The 18,532-nt window shown below is 36.4% G+C and overlaps 1 protein-coding gene across 16 annotated transcripts in view; it reads right to left on the reverse strand.

The window, feature by feature from the left end:
* Window positions 1-18,532, reverse strand: part of CSGALNACT1 (chondroitin sulfate N-acetylgalactosaminyltransferase 1) — a 409,995-nt gene that overhangs the window by 326,558 nt on the left and 64,905 nt on the right. The gene's annotated exons all lie outside the window — the stretch shown is intronic.

The following is an 18,532-nucleotide window of genomic DNA, read 5'->3' on the forward strand; positions in this document are numbered from 1 at the left end:
CAAAAATTATTCTGCTTAATAGCAGAATGTGGAATTTTAAATTATATGGTAGGTGAGATAGAGATTTCAAAATAAAACATCACTACTGTAGCAAACAAAGGCTGTGTAGCAAAGACACAACTTAATTCCAACTACTTTTGTAGTTGTTCAGTCATTTCAGTCGTGTCCAACTCTTCAGGACCACATTTAGGATTTTCTTAACAAAGAGATTTACCATTTCCTTCTCCAGCTCATTTTATAGATAACAAAACTGAGGCAGACAGGATGAGATGACTTGCCCAGGGTCATACAGTTAGTAAGTGTCTGAGACTGGATTAGAATTCAGGTCTTAGTTACTCCAGGCCTGACACTGTCCACTGTGCTTCCTAGCTTCCCCTCAATCCCAATCATACTCAGCTTTATCTGTGAGGAGTGAATTGTAAACAACCATTGTGTTAAATGGGTTTAGGGGCAACCCATTTGAAAAAAGATGGTCTCACTCCTTCTCCTCTTAATCCCAACCAGATATCTTTCACTCAGCAAATGGGATCAGCCACCACTTCTGGGGACATTAAATCTGGAATGGTAATAACCGTCAGGCATGCAAGCATCTTTATTCATTTTTTTAATAACTCTCAACATTCAGGCTTAAATATTTCCAACATACTAATATGCAAATATGTAAAACTTAAAAGTAAATTAGAATACGATTTTTATAAAATGATTTATCAATTGCTTTACTTTAAAAGATAAGGATTCTCTAGGGCTTTTTACAAATATTTACAAATATTCTGTTGCTCAGCACTCCTTAGCATTTCATCATATTCTCTGGAACCTTATCAAGATCACAATCAACCCTGAAACTCATACTTTCTTAGTACTTCCTCTCCCTGAGGCCTCTTCTTCCATCTGTTAGAGAGGAGGGAGGTAGGGGGGCATGTGAGCTCCCTGAAAGCAAGGACTATCTTTTGCCTTTTTTTGTATTCCAAGTACTTAGCACAAGTGACTGGAACACAGTAAGTACTTAATAAATGTTCATGGACTGATTAACTCAGGTTCTCATTGACTCTTACCTCAACTATTGAAATAATCTCCCTGGATCTGGCCTTATCCTTCTCCATATTATCCTCCACAAAGCTTCATTAAGCACCAGTCTACCTATAATCATTCTCCTATTCAAGAAGCTTCTGTGGCTCCCTCTGACCTTTCAGGTAAACTACAAATTCCTCCATCTGACTTTTAAAGCCCTTTACAATCTGCCTCTAGCCTATCTTTCCAGGATGTTCACACCTAGCTCCTCCCCATACATTCCACATGGTGGTCAAACTAGCCCACTTTGCTGATCCTCATGCATAAAATTCCAGCTTCCACTTATATGCCTGCACACAAACTTGTCTCTCATGACTAAAATGCTTTCTTTCTTCACCTAAATCTCTTGAAATCTTTAATATTCTTGAAGGATCAATTCACATTCCATCTCCTCTAAAACGTTTTAATTCATCCAGTTGTTTCCCTCCCATCCCAAAATCCTTTTGTATTAATTCTGTGTAAATGTGTACATACATACACATACACATACATATACACATACAGGCAATCAGGTGGAACAGTGGATAGAGCACTGAAATTGTAGTGAAGAAGACAAGTTCAAATCCTGCCTCAGACACTCCCTAACTGTGTAACCATGAATAAGAAAGACACAACCTCTGTCTCAGTTTCCTTATCTGTAAAATTGGAACAATAAGACTATCCACCTCCTAGAGTTGTTGTGGGGATCAAATGAGTTAACATAAGTTAAGCATTTTGTGAACTTAAATGAAGTGAAATAAAACACATTAGTTCTATGTAAATGTTATTATATTTAATATATTAGATATGTATGTGGGCATATATCTTTAAATTTCACTTATCTGTATACCTGTTGTTTTCTTCCTGCCAATAAAATCTAAGTTCTTTGAGTGAGGAGACTTTTTTGTTATTGTGTCCATAGTGCCTGTTCTGTAGTAGGAGTATAATAGATGCTTGCTAAATTGAATTTCTCTTACTTGTCTAAAATTTATGGGGTTTTTTTTTTCAAAAGTCAAGGAATGTTTTCGTATCTTCATTCTGACCTGTATTTGGTGAATAAGTCCAAGTTCACCCTGGCCTTGTTCTATTGACTTTGATCTTGTATCTTTCCAGGATGAAAAGTACTAATCTATTTTTTTTCGCTTGGCAGCTCTCTTGTTATGTCTTGATTACTGGTTATGGGGGAGGGAATGAGAGTGGCAGAGGTATAGGACAGATTAACAAGTGACCTATGAACAGCCCCCAAAAAAGGATAGGAGTGACAAAGTCAAGATTTAAAAGGTCAGTCAGTAAATTATTCTGAGGAGACAACCAGGATGCTAGAGAGAGTTGCACAAGAGACTAAAATCAGAATGTGAGAACAAAACATTAGGTGGTAGGAATCAGTTGATTACTGCCAGTTTGCCTTCCACAAACCTTCTCCTCACCCAAATAAAGGTCACCAGACTGGGACATATATGATCATATGCACTTATGCTTTCCAACTGAGTCTTTATTCATTTCAAGGTACTGAGCTAAAAAGTTCAGATCTTAGTAACCTCAAAGACAAGAACAAAACAAAACAAGATGTTGAGGTCCACCCCACCTCCTGATGGTATCTTGATTTCAATTTTCAGAGCACTAGAATCAGGACATTTTCTAAGAGTCAAATAAATGATCTTTTCTCTTACAGCAGTAAACTCCCACACTGATGAACTTCAGGTCAAAGACTGTAAGATTTTAGAGCAGGACAGAACCTTGGAGATTGTCTCCTCCAATCCTTTAATTTTACAAGAGAACAAGGTCCAGAGAGGTGAAGAAACTTGGCCAAAACTACATGACATAAAGCCTATCTCCTCAATTTCTTTCTGCTTCAGATAAATTCTCCCATGAAGCATTTTTTAATCTGACTTTATTTTTCTATTAATATATATTCCCAGAGATAGTGATAATTTTTATACTTCTTAGCTTTCTACATGCATGTGAGGGTTTTTGGTTACAAAGAGATTTGATTTTAATTTTCACAGCAATGACAGAAGTGGGTCAGTATCACTATACTCTGCTACACAAATAGGAGAACCATGGTACCAAGACATTAAGGGATTTGCCCAAGTTGACCACAAAAAAGAAAAGAAAACATATGACCACACATCGACTGCTCAGTGACAAAGAATGTGAAAAATAGGCTACCAATCAGTATCATTTTACCCGTTAGTGACTGGAAATGCAGATTACATACACATCAAATTCTAAGAAAGATCTGTACATAGTTAAGGATCTAGAAGTCTGATAACACGTTAAAATACATATATGAAAATCAATGAGGGAGAGCTTGGGAATTCCCCAAAATAGACTACCTTAAAAGGTAATATAATTATAGCACAAAGTACATCTCTACAAGTGGAAGGGCCACTGAAAATTAAAATACTAAAGGCACAGAGAAATTATCTATAAAGGAAAATACAGGAGAAAGGATAAAAGCTAAGCAATATTATAACTGCTGACTTTGCAGGAAAACAGAACACTCCAACAGCCTCACTCCAAAATGAAAGACAAGAATAACAAAGCCACAGTGACAAATATGCATAGTCACATAAGACAAATTATCACATTGGCTACAGCCAAAAATAACATTTATATCTCCTTCTGCACTAAGAGTGCATCGCCTCACCATCAGAAGGGTGGTGGCAAGTATGTTGTCTGAAATCATGGATGGTCATTGAATTAGTGAGAGTTCTTAAATCTTTCAAGCCTCTTTTTCTTTACAGTACTGGTCTACTGATACTATCCATTCCTATATGCAGCAGTTAATATCAGTTTTCACTTCTTATATGTCATTTCTTATAGCACAATAATATTCTATTACATTGTTGATGTTATGTTGTTTTTCAATAGTGTCCGACTCTTCATGACCCCATTTGGGATTATCTTGGCAAAGATTTTAGTTTACTATATCTTTTCTCCAGCTCATTTTACAGATGAGGAAACTGAGGCAAGCAAGATTAAGTGACTTGGCCACAGTCACATAATTAGTAAGTGTCTGAGACTAGGTTTGAACTCAGGAAGATAAGCCTTTCCGGCTCCAGTCAGCACTCTATCTACCGTGCCACCAAGCTGCCCCTTCTGTTACATTGCATTAATGCACAATAATTTATTCAATCACTCCCCAAATAATGGGCATCCCCTTAGATTCCAGTTCTGTCACTACCAAAATTCTGCTACAAATATTATTTTATCTATGGGCCCATTTTCTCTTTCCAGGATCTCTTTGGAGGATAGGTATAGCAAAGGGATCACTAGATCAAAGGGAATACACAATTTAGTGATGGGGGGGAGAGGCAAATACAAAATTGTGTGTTTCACTCCATCCTATTCTCTTACACATTTCTCTTTCTTTCCTCCACTTCTCCCTTTAGCAAGACAAGTATGATAAGGAGTGCGCTCAGCCTTAGTGATCTAGATTTGATAATATTGGTTTCTCCTCCCCTTTCCATCTTCTCTTCTATCTTCCACGACAGGTTCTTACCTTTCTTTTTCTTCCTTTTCTTCCCTCTTCCCTTCCTTTCCTTTCCTTTTAAACCCCACTTCACATTCACCCACTGAAGTTGAAACTTGTTTTGCTAATGACTGTTCTCTTCCTGAAACTGACCTTCTTATTTCTAACTTCTAGATTCCTCCTATTTCCTAGTTGAGTTGAAAGTACTTCTACACTACATTCTTAATATGTATGTGGGTGTATGTGTGTGTTCTACCCTCCTTTGTATAGTTTATGAAATTGGAGTTTCAATGATGATCACTCCCCTCCTACTCCTTCAACCTTATTTATACTATCTTCTTGAACACCAGATTATGTGAGACAGTAAGTTCCACCTTTTCTTCTCTAATATGTTCCTTTTTCCTCCTTTTTCTTTCTTCTCTCATCAAGATATAATAAAAGTACTCCCAAGACCTTTGTCTTATTTAATTCCCTCTATGATCTTTGATGACATTATAGTTCTGAGGAGACAATTGTTTCTTCTCCAATTGTTAGAATGCAAATATTTCACCCTTGAATAATCTCTTTGAATTACTTTAATGTATTTGTATGTATGTATGTATGTGTGTGTGTGTGTGTGTGTGTGTGTGTGTGTGTGTGTTTCCATTTCAGGGTTTCTATTTAGCTTGGATCTTTTAACCAGTAAAGCTTGGAAGTCTCCTACTTGATTAAAAATGAATTTTTTCTCCTATATGATTATATTCAGCATCGCTAGGTTATTTTGGTTGTAGACTTTCTTTTGCTTTTTGGAATATCATGTTCCAAGTTCAATGGTAGTTGCCAAGTTTTGTGTGATCCTAATGTGGCTCCTTGGTACTTGAGCATTCTTTCTGATGCTTGCATTATTTTGTCTTCACCTACAAGCTCTTGGTTTTCACTATAACATTCCTATAAATGCTCTTTTTGAAGTTTCTTTTAGAAGGTGACCAATGGATTCTATTTTTATTTTGTACTATAATTCATAGGCAATTTTCAATTGTGATTTCTCAAAATGTTATATACAAGCTTTTCGAGTCAGGTTGGCAGGGGGCAGAATAAAGTATGTGAGAATGAAGATTATTTCATATATGAATTAAACTAGCTAACCACTGAAGATCCTTCTAACACTCAAATTCTGTGATTTTGATCAATTTGAGAGGGGCTTCAGAGACACACACCCCCCCCCAAAGACTGGAGTAGTGGACAGGGTCATCTAGAATGAATTCACAGACTCAAGCATTCTTTAAGTCAAGTTTGCAAAGGTGTATTGTTACACTATTACAGTGGGCAAAGCTCCTTAAGGAACTTGCATTCTTTAAGGAACTTGCAATTTAACAGGAATGATGCTAAAGCTTATGCAAGAAAAATAGTGGATTATGTGCCAGACATGCTAATAAGGTAATAACCTACAACCTTGGTTACAGGCATCATTTACTACTGGAAACCAGGGGAAGGGGTTTTTCAGGGGTGTATTTTTGGTCTTGTTATGTCTGTAGCAAGATAGCTTTGAGAATTGATGTCTATAGCTTGACCTCTGGTTTTAATATGATAACTCTGGAAATCAATACATGATAACTCTGTGGTTACAAGATAGTCTTGTTTTTGCAAGAGAATTTCTTCAGAGGTCAGCTTGTTCTTGCGATGGGGAAAGATAGTTTATTTTGCTGGGACCTGCTTATGAGTAATGTCGAGAAAGGTACTTTGTCTTACTGGGGCCCATTCATGAGTTACTGCTAGGCATAGTGACCTTGAGCTGGGGAGAAAACTGTCAGGGACAGTATTTTGAGGTTAGGAAGAAATGTGATTTTTTTAAAACTGGGGTCCAAGCACTAGCAAACAAGCACCCCCTCAATTCCATGATCATATGACATCAGGTTCAATGCTTTTGCGGCCATTGTAGACTACATTGGCCATGGGTGTTGGACTGAATGTCAAGTACTCAGTAGAAATGGCTACCACTATTAATGATGCCATTATTATAACCAAGCTCTCTGTCATCCATGTGGGATGTGGCACTTGGGGAAGCAAAACTGACACATTCTTCCACAGAATCATGAAAGATCACTGAGCCTGATCTCTGTCCCTAGAATACTTATAACATCTTAGATATTCTAAGAACATGAGGATGAGGATGAGGATGAGGATGACAGGAACAGATAATTACTACATTTCTCCTGGGGATATATTGTTACTCTAGGCAACTTTGCTAAGGCTATATTTGATAATCTCTTCAAAACCTACAACTTACCTTACCCCATCCCCAAATATAGAGACAGACTCTGACTGACTATTAAACCACCCAAGGTCTACCTCCAGACAGGCAGCATGCAATGGCAATTTACCAGGATGATTCCTAAGTAAGACACAAAGACCCATAAGGCTCAAATAGCTCTGCCACTCCAGTAGAAGCAGACACAGAAAGAAATGTTCCAGTGACTTAACTATGTTATTCTATGTTGTTCTATGTGCCTGTTGCACTTACAAATCACAAGGACAAGAAAGGGAAACTGCTCTCCCTGACAGAGAAATGTAAAAGGGATTTCAGAATGCCTCTCTAATTTCTGGGATGGAAGAGAATGACTATTTTCTAGGCCAAAAAAAAAGGAAAGAAGGAATGAAGGAAGGGATGGAGGACAGAAGGAACAAATGAAGGAAAGAAGGGAGAGAGGAAACAAGCATTTATTAAGCACCTACTGCCTATTAAGCACTGTGTCAATTACAACTATTATCTCATTTGATCCTCACAATAATTCTGGGAGGTAACTGATATTATCTTGCAGATGGAGGCTAAATGATTTGCTTAGAGTCACATATCTACTAACTGTCTGTGACAGGATCTGAACTCACCATTCTATCTGGTGAGCCTCCAAATAGAAGAAATTGTTCAGAAAGGCAACTAGGTAGAAAAATATTCTGAGTATAACCAAAACTTTTATCAGGAGACTGGCACATGTAAAACCATGACAGAGTAGTGAGAGAAGAAGCACTTGTTCCAGAAGCAAATATTAATGATAGCTGTGAAGAGATTTCAACAGGAGTAAATTTGGGTGTTCTGAAGAAGCAGTGACATCCCATACCCCACAGTATAATAAAGGCATCACACAGGCGCTCACATGTATGAGGAATACTATCACTGACTCCTCAAAAGAAGAGTTACACAGCAATAATCGGTGATGTCACTGTTCATGAAACCATATACGTGGGCACACAAAAAATACAGACATATGTGTGTATGTACACATATGCATTGATGGACATACATCTGTATGTATATATGTGAACATACTCATACATATATGAAATTTTATTTGAGCCTTAATAGTAACCCTGTGATTTATAGATGGATCCTTCCTATATGTACCAAAGAGTAGGGAAGAGTGATGGACCTTAAGTCAAAAAGACCTGGTTTTGAATCCTGCATCAGATATTAAATACTTGTTTGATCCTAGGCAAGTCACTCAATCTCTCAGCCTCAGTTTCCTCCTTTGTAAAATGAGGGAATTGGATTTGATGAACCCCTAAGGTACCTTCCATCACCTAATCTATAAGCCCATGATTTATAATCCTATGGTCCTGTCATCAGTTGGGATGTGTACCACTTGAGAGGAGAGAAAGTTTTACTTTTCTCTTTGTATCTCCTGCCCTTAATAGAGATAGTGCTTCAGCATATGCTCAGCATTTAATAACTGCTTTTTCAGTCATTCGTTTGTGAGGAAAATGCATCGTAGACAGATAGGGTACCTTGTCCTCAGTCACAAAGCTAGTAAGCCCTAAAAGGTGGTATTTCAACCCAGGTGTCTCCTATCTCTAATTCCATTGCTTTTTCTACTACACAGTGCTGAAGACTTGAGAAAATACTCAATTTGACTTTTAAAAATTTGTTAGTAATCTACTGTGTGCAAAGCATTGGACTGGATGCTGAAAAATAAAGACAAAGAGCTTTCACTGAAGACCTGAGGTTCTATCAAAAGGATATAGGATATATATGTTTCACCATGCCAAGAGATCTCTTAGGTGAAGGTCATTCTTCCAAGGAAACAAAAATATATGTTAAGCTATTGCTGCCCTTTGCCCACTCAGTGTGAACAAAGGAGTTATCTCGTTCTGAGATGCAAGGCAACAAAGAACGTTCATATACTGTCCAATTAGGTATCCTAATGAAGCAGGGTTAAATTTCCTCATCAAAAAGAATTTTTGAGCACCAATTTACACATGTACTGATTTAAACATGCACCTGCTTTCCTCCTCCTTCAAATGGAAAACCTCCTCTGAAAGTTAATGTACAGTTCACATCTCACCCTTCATTCAACTAGTTAAGTGTCGCTTTGAAAAGGAAATGAGGCTCATTTAAAAGACATTGCTTATTTCTAAATATTACTGATATTAATTTTAGGTGCACATATATCAATGTGATCACAATAAGATTCCCTCATATTATTGCATTGTTATGGGACAATATATTCCAGGAGAAATTTTCTAAATGCTTAAGTTCTTTTAATAAGACCTAGCACAGAGAATCATTATAAATGGAATTTTATCACTCCGCTCAGTTGCAAATGATGATGAGTATTACCACAGCCAATCTGAGTATTTCCTGAAATGTCCTCAATGATTTCTTCTGTGTCAGAAACTATTATGCTGCTTAAGCCATGAAACTACCGAAATGAAACTCCAAAAACCTCCATTTTCCTTACCCCTCTCAGAGGGGGAAAAGTGGCTATGTCAATAAATACAACATTCTTAGTATATCTCTAAGTCAGGGAGCAAAAATTGCTGTACTTTTTCAACTACTAAACCTTCCACACTACCTTCCATGGCAGCCAGAAAGGGAAAAGTTACACTCAGGTAACCTAAAGGGGACAAGGGCATGTGTGACTGTCATGTGTCTGAAAAATGCCAGTGAATCAATGGATGCCCAATGTGACATGGCAGACAAAAAAACAAATGCAAATTCTGTGTAGAATGTTGCCTTCATAAAAGCACAGGTTCAGAGTAAGGAAGGGCCTGGTTCCATCAGAATGCACCCTAGAGAGACCACTTTAAGGGGCTCATGTTCAGTTCTGGGCATGCCTTTTAGGAATGCTATTGAACATCTGGAGTGGGTAGCAGTAAGCGAGATTAGGAGGGACTTTGAGGTGACTCCATATGAGAATTTATTGAAAGAATTTGGAATGTTTAGCCTAGAGAAGCAGCACATCACAGAGTGAAACCTGGGTTCAAATCCTGGTTGACCTCTTATGACTTGTGCAACATTAGACAAATTATTTAAACTTCATGCTTGATCCTTAAAATTAAAGTGGCCAGTAGGGTTGTTTCCAGCTCTGAGAAGAGAGAACTCAGGAGGAACACAGTCAATAATAGTCAGTAAACATTTATTTTTACTTATTTAATTTTTATTTCTTATCTTATTTATTAAGTGCCTACTATGTGTCAGGCATTGTAGACATAGTAGCAATTGAAGTATTTGAAGAAAAGTCATGGCAAAGAGGGATTAGAGTAGTTTTCCTTGGCTCTAGACTAGAGCAATTAGGATCAATTGGCTGGAAAGTTATAGAGAAGCAGAGATAAGCTCAATATGAAGAAAAACTTCGTAACATTTAGAGCTGTTCACACTAGATGTATTGCTTCTTAGAGAGTGCGGTCCTCATCACCATACATTTTCAAGAGGCTGATAAATAATACTTTGTTAGGGGTTCTGTAGAGGAGATCTCCGCTTAAGTAGGGATTAGAATTGATGACCTCTAAGGCTTTTTCTAGTTGTTAGATTTGCATGAGCTTACGCCTTTGACTTTTTATAAGGAGTCATTGTGAGTGGGGTAAAAGGTCGAAGAAAATTGTACTGCAGAGTACAATAGGATAATGGTATCACATTCCTTGACCTTTCTATAGAGGTGAGAATCACTGTCACATAAACAACAACTTTTGATAGATTACTGAGAGAAGGCACTGTGCTACATTATTTTAGGGATACAAATCTAAACATATAGCTCCACCATCAATGATCCCATCAGTCATTACTATTAGTACTTACATAGCACTTAAATGTTTACAAAGCACTGTATGTATATACATTATTTCATTTGATCTTCACACACACCTGTGAGATAGATAATAGAGGGATTATCCCCATCTGACAGATGAGGAAATTTTGACAGATGAGCTCAGAGAAGTTAAGGGACTCAGGCAGAGTTATACAGCTAATAAGTTACGGGACTTCTGTAGCAAACACAAACACAAATTTAACACACAAGATTAAACATCAGGTACAACAGTAAACTAACCCTCAAAAAGAGATTATGAGAAGTCTGAGAGGAAAAGTCATTAATTAGGAGATTAAAGAAAGTATCATGGAGGAGGTGAAAGGTTGAGTAGGAATCATGGAGGATGGGATTTAAAGGACAGGCTGAAATTCACTAAGCAAAAAAAGGGCCAGGAGGACATTGCGGGAACAGGGTGAGCAAAGTCATACAGGAAAGAAAACCTATGATATGTTTGGGAGGCAGAGAATAGTCTAGTTTGGCTAGAATGAAGAATGCATAAAGAAGAGGAATATTAGATAGTGCTGAAGAAAGATGGAAGGTACCAGATTGTAGAGGATCTTGAATGACAGAGAAGAATGAACTTTACTTGAGAGGTAATGGGAAGCCACAGAAAATTTTTGAGCAAAAGAGTGGTATAACCAGATCTATACATAAGGAAGACTGGTTTGGCAGAAATATAAATAATGGATTGGAGCACGGAGACAGGACAAGCAGGAATATCTGCAAGAATATTGAAATATTCAAAATGGGTTACAGTTATGGCCTACATTAATTAGGGTGGTAAAATTGAGAACAAAGAAGAAAGGAAAAGATAGGGGGCAGGGGAGGGAGGAAGGAAGGAGTAGAATCAATTAATTGGTAATTAACTATATAAGAAAAAGGAAGTGGAAAGAGTCATGATGGCAGAGTAAGAGGAAGCATTTTTGCCTATCTCACCTAGCACCTCCTCCACAATAAGGTAGAAAATGCACCAGAGCAAATTCTGATAGAAAAAAACAAGAAAAAGTCAGAATGAGTCATTTTTCCCAGCCTAGGGCAGCTCTGAAAGAAAGGTTTGTACACACTGGGGCGGGGGCTGGTCAAGAGTGTGGCATGCAGATGCATACACATAGACATACACAGGAATGGAGAGCATTCCAACACACAGAAACAGAAAGGGAGCTGAGCTCAGATCAGACAGGGCAGGAAGCACCAAGGCAGAAAGAACTGAAGAGTAGGAAAGTGAAATTCACTGGGAGAAGGGGAAAGGGACAGGAAGAATGGGGGAAATTATCTCACATAAATGGGACATGCAAGAAAGAGTTTATATAATGGAAAGGACAGCGAAAGGGAAGTGGGCAAGATTTAAATACCATTCACACCTAAATTAGTTCAGGTAGGGAAGAATACACATCATTTGTGCTGCTGCGTACAGAAATTCATCCTACCTAACAGAGAAATAGGAGGGAAAGGGATCAAGAGAAAGGAGGAGGCAGGGACAGGGGAGTGGCAGGGGGGGGGGGGGGCGCAGTGAAAATAAGGAGAGTAGATTTAGGGTGTCATGGTCATAAGCAAAACAGACTCTTAAAGAGGAGACAAGGCAAAAAAAAAGAAAGATAAGTAGAAGATATTATGGAAGAAAATACACAGTTAACAATCATAATTGATAAAAACATTAAAGGATAGCAGAATGGATAAGAAATTAGAATCCAACAAAATGTTGTTTATAAGAAACACACTTGAATTGGAAAGACACACAGAGAGTTAAAATAAAGGGTTGGAACAAAATCTATTATGCTTCAGCTGAAGGGGGGAAAAGCAGAGGTAGCAATCATAATCTCAGACAAAAGCAAAAATAAACCTAAGTGAAAGAGATAACCAGGGAAACTCTATATTACTAAAAGGTACCATAGAGGGCAGCTGGATGCCTCAGTGGATAGAGCACCAGCCCTGGAGTCAGGAGGAACAATCAACAAAACACCTTTAGACAGTAAGTAAATATCAATACTGGATATATTTGCACTAAAAGGTATAGTATACACTCTTAAAGGAAAAGTTAAATGAGTTACAGGAGGAAATACAGTAAAACTATGTTAGTGAAGGAACTCAATTTATCCCTCTCAAAGCTAGCTAAATCTAAAATAAGATAAACAAGAAAGAAGTTAAGTAGATGAAAAGAATTTTAGAAAAGTAAGATCTGATAGGTCTCTAGAAAAAACTGAATGGGAATAGCAAGTAGCATACCAGTTTCTTGACTGTGATCTTCACAAAAACTGACCATGTATTATGTCATAAAAACCTCACAAACAAATGAGAAAAAAAAGTAGAAATATTAAATACATCTTTTTCTGATCATAATGCAGTAAGAATTACATTCAACAAAGGATCTTTGAAGCATAGATCAAAAATCACTTGGAAACTAACTTAATCCTAAAGAATGAGGATATCAAAGAACAAATCATAAAAACAACCAAGAATTTCATTAAATATGACAATAAAGAGAAAACATTCCAAAATTTGTGAGATACAACCAAAATAGTACTTAAAAGAAAATTTATATCTCCAAAAATATACACCAATAAAAGAGAGAAAAAACAGACTGATGAACTCAGTATGAAACCAAAAAAAATAGAAAACGAACAAATTTTAAAACCCTAATTAAATATCAAAATAGAAATAATGAAAATCAAAGGAGAGATTAACAAAATTGAAAAGTAGGAAAAAAAATTAAAGTAACAAATAAAACTAGGAGCTAGTTAAAGAAAAAAACAAATACAATAATAAGCCATTAGCTAATTTGATTTTTTTAAAAGCAAGGAGAAAACCAAAATAGTGAATTCATAACAAATGAAAATGAAATAAAAATTATTATTAGGAGTCATTTTGCTCAACTACATTCCAATAAAACTGACAATCTAAGTGAAATAGATTAATATCTACATTTATATATATATATATATAGTCAAAGTCTACAGAACAAATTATATCTCAGAAAAAGAAATTAAACAAGTCATAAACAAACTCTCTTTGAAAAAATTCTAGGACTAGATAGATTCAACAAATGAATTCTACCAAATATTGAAAAGAACAATTAATTCCAATATTATATAAACTATTTTTTAAAATAGATACAGGATTTCTGTCAAATTTTGTCTATGATACCAATATAATACTGCTACTTAGACTAGGGAAAGTCAAAACAAAGAAAGAAAACTATAGACCAATTTCCCTAATGAATACTGAAACAAAAATTTTAAATAAAATAGTAACAAGGAGATTGCAGCAATATATCACAAAGATCCTACATTATTACCAGACTAGGAATGCAGGGCTTGTTCAATATTAGGAAAACTATAAGCATAATTGACCATATTAACAAAAACAAAAAGAAATCAGGATTATTTTAATAGATGTCAAAAAAAAACTTGTTGACAAAATGCAATATCCATTACTGTTTAAAAAAAAAAAACATTAGCAAGCACAGGGGGAACAAATGGAACATTCCTTAAAATGATGAGTAGTATCAATCTAAAACTAAGAGTAAATATTATCTATGATAGTTATAAACCAGCTGCATTTCTAAAAAGATCATGAATGAAGCAAGAATGTCCACTGATACCATTACTATTCAATACTATACTAGAAATTCTAGAAGAAAAAGAAGAAATAAGCAATGAAGAAGAACATCACTTTTTGAAAATGACAGGAAAGCTTACTAAGTGAACCCTAGAAAGTCAGCTAAAAAACTTATCAAAACAACTAACAACTTTAGCAAAGTTGCAGGATAAAAAATAAATCCATACAAATCATCAGCACTTTTGTATGTTACAAGAAAAAAACAACAAAAAGAAGAGATAGAAAGAGAAACTCCCATTTAAAATAACCACAGACAGTATAAAATATTTGCGAGTCTACCTACCAAGACACTCCAGAATTATATAAACACAACTGTAAAATAATCTTCACACAAATAAGGAATCTAAATATCAGGTGAAATAATCATTGTTCATAAGTTGAATCAATATAACAAATGTTAAAGAGCTAAATTAATTTACTTATTCAGTGCCATCTCAGTCAAGTTACCAAAAAATTACTTTACAGAGCTAGAAAAAATCATAGCAAAATTCATCTGGAAAAATTAAAGGTAAAGAATATCAAGGGAATCAATGAAAAAAATGAGAAGGAAAGGCAGGACTAGCAGGACTAGTCATCAAACTATACTATACGGCTGTAATTATCACAAAAATTTTGTGCAGGGTAAGAAATAGCTGTTCAGTGAAATAGTTTAGGAACACAATAAACAGAAGTCAGTGAGCATAACAACCTGGAGTTTGATAAACCCAAAGATCCCAGTTGTTGAGGTGACATCTAAGTATTTGACAAAAACTGTTGAGAAAACTAGAAAGTAGTCTGACGGAAAGTAGGCAGAAATCAACATTCCACACTGTAAACCAAGAGAAGATGAAAACAACTTCAGGATTTATACATAAAGGATGACATCATAAGTAAATTAGTGGAGCTTGGAAGAAATTATCTGTCAATTCTACGGGTAAAGGAAGTGTTTGTGACCAAGCTCACAGGATAATTTTAATCTCATAAAATGTAAAAGATTTTGCACAAACAAAACAAATGCAGCCAAAGTTAAAAGGAAATCAGGAAACTTGGGGGGGAAAATGTTTGCAGCCAGTTTCTCTGATGAATATTTCATTTTAAAAAATATACAGGGCACTGAGTCAAATTTATAAGAATAAGAGCCATTCCACAATAGATAAAGAGTCAAAGAATATGAATTAGCAGTTTTCAGAGGAAGAAATCTAAGTCCAAATTAGCAATATGGGGGGGGGGGGGGGGAAGTGCTCTAAATCACTATTGATTAGAGACTATATCTATTCCCACCCCCCAAAAAAATCTGGCCAACACCTACATTGGGGAAGAGGTTGCATCATCCTCACCATTGTTAGCTGTGACCTTCCTACTTGTTCAACTCTTCCCTGGGTTAGTTTCTCTCATTTAAAATGGTGGCACTTTTAAAGAGAGTCCCAGATCTTATATTTGCTGACTTAGGGAGAGAAAATGTGGTCTTTTTTAACACCATCCAGTGATGTCACAGTCTTTCTCCCACAAACAATCTGCCTTCCTGAATCACTGCCCAGCCACCAGTAGTGTGTGAAAAACTCTAAAGTATGAGGTTTGGAGTAATTGCTTTTGTTATTCAGTCGTATCATTTTTATCTGACTCTTCGTGACCTCATTTGGGGTTTTCTTGGCAAAGATACTGGAGTGTTTTGCCATTTCCTTCTCCAGCTCATTTTACAGATGAGGAAAGTGAGCCATTAAGTGACTTGTCTAGGATCCCATAGCTAATAGATAGGGTTCTTCATATATTCTTTCGTCTTATAACCATGAGTTCCTGGAATATGTACTATTTCTACCCTTCCCCTTGCCCACTAAACTACTAGCCCCATGAAGTGACTTCAGTGCCTCTCTAAGCATTCTGCACACAGGTAAAGCTTGGCAAATGTTGGTTGGTATTTCAGTAAAGCTTCTCTATCAGGAGGGTCATGCCAAAAGAAAAGGCAGCAGTGATGATTCTGATCTAAGCCTCTGAAGAATGCTCCTTACACTCATCATCTCAATAAAGTTAACATTTAGCTGGAAAAGAAGTTTTAAATTTTTTTCAACCCATGTCTACAGGACATCTATTTTTGTCAGGTTTTTAATTTTCTGTGGTACACTGAATATATTTTAAGATAATTTAATCCATTTGCTATTTTTTCTCTTCCTCTTCTTTGCTATTTTTTCCCTTTAAAAATGTTGTTTATTAAACTGCTTACCTTCTCAATAAGGGAGTAGGGGAGAGAGGAAAGGTGAGAAATTGGAACTCAAATTTTTAAAAGAATGCTAAAAATTGTTTTTACATGTAGTTGGAAAAAATATTTTTTTTAATTTTAAAAAGTATTGTTATATGGAATGACTCTCTGGAAGAGGAAAAGGAGAAAAATTGAGAGAAATTCTGATGAAAAAAGACAAAAGATATCAATTTTTTTTTAGCATCTGCTTCAAAGAAAAGATAAGTTATTCTCCCTCCCTCCCTCCCTCCCTCCCTTCCTCCCTCCCTCTCTCTCTCTCTCTCTCTCTCTCTCTCTCTCTCTCTCTCTCTCTCTCTCTCTCTCTCTCTCTCTCTCAAATATGGAAAACAGCTTCATAATCTTAAAGGTCAAATCTGTAATCTTCAGTACTCCATATGTCTTCCTAAGCCAAGCAATACACCTTCATTCAAACGTCTTTCATTTCAGACTGTCACTAAAAACTTAACATTTCCTTGCTACCTCAGGTGACCAACATCAAGGCCTTTCCTTTCTCTGCCTATTACCAAATTCTGCTTTTTTGACAAGGCCTACAATTGACAGTAAAACATACTATCTTTCCCTTGGGGGGGGGGGGGAATGAGAGGAGGAGAGGTTTAACACAAAAGTTAATCTGATAGTTAATTTATCTGTTTTTCTTTGTTACAAGGAAGATTTTGATGAGAGTATATCTGGAACTAATGTGGTGCTTTAAAAAAAATCATCAGTAAATATTTTTCCTAAAAAAAGCTTCTTATAAATTCATTCACATTGAATTGTCAATGAATGACAAAATTTAATATTACCTATATCAGGAGTATTTTTAATAAGGGACAAAGCCACTATATTTGGCTTAAGGCAACTAAATTTAACTGGAATTTGGAGCATCAAATCAGATCATCTTTTCTGGAAAATGAGGGAAAAATACTGTCCCAGCTCCCTAAAATAAAGTCACAAAGCCCTCCATTCTACTTATTCCTAACCCTAGTCCCCCACCGCTATTTGTAAGAAGAGAAAGTATCAGAAATGAAGGGTGGTAGATTCTGGCTTAGGTTTTATTGGCTCTCATTCTAGTCCATGGAAATAGGACAATGTGTGCCCAAAAGGCAACATTTTACATCATTAAGCCAGTGGAAAGAAGTGAGACCGATTTCACTTAAAAACCGCTCGTCCCATGCTTGAGCTATGACTAAAGAGTTCAACGGCTGGTCATCACCAGGTTTTATTTTGTGATGGTGTCAATTGTTTTTCCAGGCTCTGTGAAATAATTTGTCTTTTTAAATATTAAGCAGACACCATACCACAAACTAAAAGTCAAATGTTCCTTTGAAATTGTATCTGGTCATTTTCCAATATGTGTATCCCAATATTGGCTGAGGAAAAAAAGAAAAACATGAAGCCTTCCATAATCAATTCTTAAAGGAAAAAGAAAAGGATCATTTTGCAACTTGTCTTCCAGAAGAACAATGGGAGTCCAAAGTGTGGAAACCGGCTCTCTCCTTCTCTTCCCACTGAAATGCAAACTGTATCACACTCCACATATTGCATAGGCTTTCCTAGCAAGCATTTTATGGGAATTATGTAGATCTTCTACAGAGAATGAATGGGAAAACACCAGTCAAGAATCACAGAGGATGAGAAGCTCCAGTCCCCCTAAATGCCAAAGAAAAATGGAAAGAAAGGAAAAATATACAATCTCGAAATCATAGGTTTATAGTAGAAGGTATGTCAATGGCCATCAGATCCATTTCCCTCATTGTCCAAGTGAGTAAAATGAGATCCACACACATACAGTTACTTGCCCAAGGTCCTACTGACAGTGGCAAAATTCTCTGACTCCAAGTCCAAGATTCTATCCACTGTATCATGCAAGGTCTTTCCTTTAAGAAAGTAACTTAGGTGAACAGGGACCAGAGAAAGCATCTGTCATATCTTCAGGAGCTCTTTATTGACTCTAGAATCAAATAGAAGCTCTTTAGTGTGGTATTTAAAGCCTTCCATGAATTCTCATCTCCCTTTTCTAGCTTATTTCATATCATTCCCCATCACACAATCCACAGTACTCTTAGATGTTTCCCAGTAGCTATTCCTCAAACTTGGCATTCACATCTGATTTCCATGTCCTGG

The sequence above is a fragment of the Notamacropus eugenii genome, chromosome 1 (assembly GCF_028372415.1).
Source record: "Notamacropus eugenii isolate mMacEug1 chromosome 1, mMacEug1.pri_v2, whole genome shotgun sequence".
NCBI classification, from domain to species: Eukaryota; Metazoa; Chordata; class Mammalia; order Diprotodontia; family Macropodidae; genus Notamacropus; species Notamacropus eugenii.